Consider the following 5,133-nt stretch of genomic DNA (forward strand, 5'->3'; position numbering starts at 1 on the left):
GTGTGTGTGTGTGTGTGTGTGTGTGTGTGTGTGTGTGTGTGTGCATCAGCAACAGCAGTAATGTGTCTGCTCTAAATGCATCAAGAGCTTCAAACTAGTTTGTTCTTCCCAGAAAAACAAAACGCTCGTTTTGCCGAGCTTACAAACACACATCTACATCTTAATTATTCAAGCTAAATAATTCATTCAACTCCACCAGCTGATCTCAACTAATCATTTGTTCTTCAAAAGTTAATGTAAATCAAGCAAATGTAATATTTTATTTACCAAATTAAATAAAAGGTCTCGTGTAAAATTAGAAAAACAATCAACAAATTGATCCTTCAAAAAGAAAATCGGTGGCGTTTGAAGTGTTTTGGAATGTGTCAGTAAAATATCTGAACTAAGAAACAATGAACTGCTCCTCAGAGGTGATAAAAAAGTGAAACCACCAGTCCATGAATTTATTGTCTCTCTCTTTCTGTCTGTTCTCATGTGTGTGTTTGTCTGCGTGAAATACGAGTGGATAATCACAGGCCAGGAATTCTTCCGGCGGTCCGACAGGCAGGTTGGTATGCCGTGCCGAGGAATGCGGAACCTGGAAAGCCAAAACACAGCAGTGCAGCGATGGAATGAGGCGGGGAGAGGAAAGGAAAAATGACGAAGGACGTTCAGGAGGGTTCTGGAGGACAGAAGATCAAGGGTGAGAGAGAGGGGAGGAAAAAAAAGGGGAGAGGATGGAAATGTGGAGGAGGGAATTTTCTTTATCACACTGGAATGAAAATCTTTCCAATCTTTCCATGACATCCACATCTGTCAGAGCGAGGAGAGAACAAGTGTCCTAACTGGAATCCAAAACACTTTTCAGGAAGTGAATAAAACCCTCTCTTTAGAGGTTTTCTTTATTATCAGCCCCCCCTCAAATCCCTCCATAAAGGGAATTCAAATCAACAATCACTCTTATTCTCCACCCTCATCCAAACCAGATTCTCTGGAAAACTGTGCAAACAAGGAGAGGCTGCCTGCGCACACTGCAAGAGAAAAGGTGCATGAAAAGATGTGTTATCCCCGGAACACAATGCAATTCAGAGGTGTGGAAATCTCTGCTCCTTAATTCAAAAATCAGTGCGGTGGAAAGGGGGGATTTTGGGGGGGCTGTCACCACTAAGCTCCTTGTTCTCCGGTGTATTACTGAAGCTGTGGCATCAAGGAAGAAAACGCTGGGAGGAGGAGGATGCTGTTGCTGCATTGTAAACAGGTTTTTAGTGCCCCCGTTCTCCCAGAATGGAAAAKGAAGCATCTTGTGAGTTTCTAGGAGCATTTCAGGAAGAATGATGGCACCGACGATGGCAGCGGCTTCTTATCTGTGAGCTGCATCTGGTACAACGCAGCCTTGACTGCTGAGGATGAAAATACAGAACATGCTGTTCCCCGGCTCTGGAAAGATTGGAGAATTAAAGCCGTTTGTGGTTTGACTTATTTAAAACGAAGAAAGAAAGAAAAAAGTTGCTTTCTGCTGAAAAGCAGCCGACCATGAACTAGATTTAAAATCTCCGCTGCTAAATAACTCAAAGCATGTGTTTCTATTTGTACAATCGTCAGTTTATCATAATGAACACTTTGTACAGAACACATTCKTCTTTAACACACTCTGGGTTTACACCTGTGTTGTTGCAGGAGAAAAAAAGAGAGTCGTAGCCGAGCACTAGAGGCTGTGTTGAAGTGATTCAGGCAGGCAAGAGCAATACTTGGGCAATATTGGGGAGGTGAGTGGGTCTGTTCTATTCATAGACCCTGCCGATAACAGGTCGACTTCTCTGGGAAAGCAGGGAGAATGAGGGGGGGAGGGGGAAGGTGGCAGAGCAGAGACAAAAGGGAGACTGCAGGAAAAATTTTCACCTGTGGAGGGGAAAAAAAAGAAGGAAACATGGAATGAGCAGAGGGGAAAGATGAAGAGGAAAGAGTGTCTTTTTTGGGTGGGTGTTGAAGCCAAAAGGACAAGACAGGAGATAATGAGGCATCTGGTATAAAGAGGAAAGCATCCTTCCGCCCACACACACCTGCGAAGCAGACACTTTGAAACGTGATCCTCAGTGACGTGAGATGGAAAAATAAAAAGAGGGATTTCCACTGAAAGCTTTGAACGACACGAGGGAGGAAAAAGGGAGCAAAAGCAGGAGGTTTGTGCGCAGAAACAAAGGAGCGTCAGAGGGAGGAAAAATATAAATCTTCCATCGCTTCATTTRTGCCACAGATGTGAAAATATTCCTCACGTGTGGAGGGAGATAAGTGCGAGGCAGGCTGAGGACAAACACAACAAGCGGCTGCTGCAGTGGGCAACAACATATCAGAGCCGTGTTAGAGGTCACTGCTTCATATTCAGAGGAGAAGAGGGGGGCTCGCCCTGCCTGCCTGCAACAAGAATTTCACACATATTCTCAAAACTGAAAACAGAAGCTGAATATATCAATGCAAATCACCCCACCACCACCACCATCTTTTTTTTTTCTTTCCAGACTCTTTAAGGCTCAGGCTGTCCTCCCTCCTCAGGTCGGTCATTTGTCAGTCTGCAGGTGACTTTGAGGATAAGAGCTGCACTTCTTCAGCTCTAATTCTGCACCTYACACAAGGCTGCAGCTGCAAGGAGGGCGGCGTTAACGCACGGCTGTTTTTAAAATAATTCTGCGCGATAAAGGACGATCAGGAGATTTGAGGAAGAAAAATAAAAGGAAAATCTGACTGAACGCCAGCAGGAGAGGTGCACCAGGTCAAGTGTTTTGCAAAGACGGAGGAATTCTGCCGAGCCAGTCCAGTCGGTTCCAGCACCGAGTGGACCACACTGGAGAGGAGTTTGGATCTTCAGCTCAGGACTCTGCAGGCCTCAAGACCAAAGCCAGAACAGAGTTAGAACAACTGCAGGACTGCAGACTAGAGGTCTGAATACATGGCCGACTTACAGAAAATCTATTTGTCGCAAGAAAAAAAGCAGAGGCCTCGTAGTGCAGACATTAAAACAGGTCACAGCAGGTTTCCAAACCTAATCTGACAGTGAAGATTATCTGCAGAGGAGTTCTGTGAAGAAATTATTTTAAGTTGTGAACAACTTCTTGAACAACCTATACAAATAAAAAGGAGAATAAGGACTGGGAGGAGTCACTGCTAACAAGTGAGTTCAATGAGCTAACTCATACCYGGTGTGAATCATAAACTCAAGGCATAAATGAATAATGAAACAAAMGACCGATGACACAAGGAGACACCAAACAGTGTTAATATAGTCGACCTTGGAGCGGAACCCAAGGTCGACCAGTCGGATGGTTCCAGAACTAGTTCAAGTCCCGCCACCACCATGTTGACAAATGGGACGTTGTTCATGTTAAAATATAAAAATATATCTCAGATAACAAGTTTATTCTTGTAGTTTTTACTTTGTTTTTGTATGTGCACATGTTCAGTTTACCAATGCCTGGTTCAATTTTTGGTCTGATTTTSCCCTTCTGGGACACTCCAATCATCATGACGGCTCTAAAGATAGTCTTGTGAGGTATTCCTGACATGTGTTGTGAGGTAAGAGTGATCTAGTTGGTTCGAAAATATATCAGGACCGCTTCAATCTCAAATCAGGGGTGTTGGACATGTTGGATCGTGTGTGATTTTCCCTGAGGACAAACGAGCTCGCAGTTTGTTAAATGTGATGTGTAGCCAATCAGAAAGCCAGGTGACTGAAACACAGAGGGGAATCCAAAATACAAAAGGCAAAACGAGTTTTTTTTTCTCTGTTAAAAATAATCCACAATCTCCATTGCTTCTTCCTCATCGGCCATGTTTATTTACTCTACAATCATCTTTGATCGAGAGGTTTTGTGAGATTTCCCATCTGACATCTGAATGTTCATGAGTGAAATCTGTTAGCGTGTGGTGTGTTGTCTGCACACCACACACTGTAGGACCAAACATGTTGTTTCTATTGTTTTTTATTGTCATGTGTTGGGGGTCTCAGTCTGTGATGTGAACCAGGCATAATATGTTTAGCTGTAATTAATCATTTCATGCTCAAATGTAAGCCTAACATTACGACGGAATGCGGGGGAGTAGGCGGGACTTGAAAGCCTGACATATAGACTCTGGTACCAAAAATACAACATGGCAGCATCCGTAAACTGGATTCAGCAGGCTTCACGTCCCAAAGACACAAGAAGGCAGGAACAACTGGCGGTACATGTCAGTGTCTGCAACAGGTAAAATATTAACCGTTCATAACTTTTCTAGAACCACCACTGCAAAAAAGCTCCAATTTAATAGTCAAGCAGTTCGTCTTCACTTGACTGAATCGCCGTCCCTCAGTGGCGACTTGAGACATTTTACTCCGCTTCACATGGCTTCCCCTCAGAGAAGCCCTGCCAGTCTGGCCAAGGCCCCGTGCCAGTGGAAATGGCCGCTCCTTTCATTTTAGCTGAACCCGGCTACATTCCTCGCCTAAAACAAAGCCGTTGCTGTTCYCCATATTAAGGCAATCTTGCAACAGATACCAGCTCCGTGCTGAAACGGGCTCTAATCCCTCTTTTCATGCTGGCCTCTTGGTCCTCATCCAGTTGTAGGAGAATCGACCACTGAACTCCCCCCGGGGCGCACACACTGATTTTGTCTGGCTTTAATAATAACAGTGATAATACATTTGATAAATAGCACATGTTTCATTACATGTAAATCTAAACAGGACCATAAAGGGATAAAGAATTAAAACACGAGGGCCTTATCAGTGATCAGGTTGTGATAAGAAACGTTTCAGGATCCTCTCACACAAGTCAAGTGTCTCACGTCCTTTCAGGTGGTTCTGAATACAAAGCAGCTCATCTTGAAGTCCGAGGATTTCTAGAGAAACTCCTTCCGTCCTCTCCCACTCTGCTGCTCTGACCCAGACGTCTGTTCCTCGTCTGAGCTCCTGCCAGATTCCTGCAAAGGCGAGGAATGCAGAAGAGGGCCTCACCGAGGCGCAATTAACATTTCGTCAGAGCCGTGCCCACACCTTTGCAGGGTGCTTAATGACAGCGTAGTCATGAAAAAAAAAAGAAGAAAAAAAAAAGGCAAATATTTGCACAGAAAAGCTGTCTCCCAGCGACTGCCAAGAGGACAGGGTGGGGTGGTGGTGGTGGT

Source organism: Austrofundulus limnaeus, unplaced genomic scaffold, assembly GCF_001266775.1.
Source record: "Austrofundulus limnaeus strain Quisiro unplaced genomic scaffold, Austrofundulus_limnaeus-1.0 Scaffold65, whole genome shotgun sequence".
NCBI classification, from domain to species: Eukaryota; Metazoa; Chordata; class Actinopteri; order Cyprinodontiformes; family Rivulidae; genus Austrofundulus; species Austrofundulus limnaeus.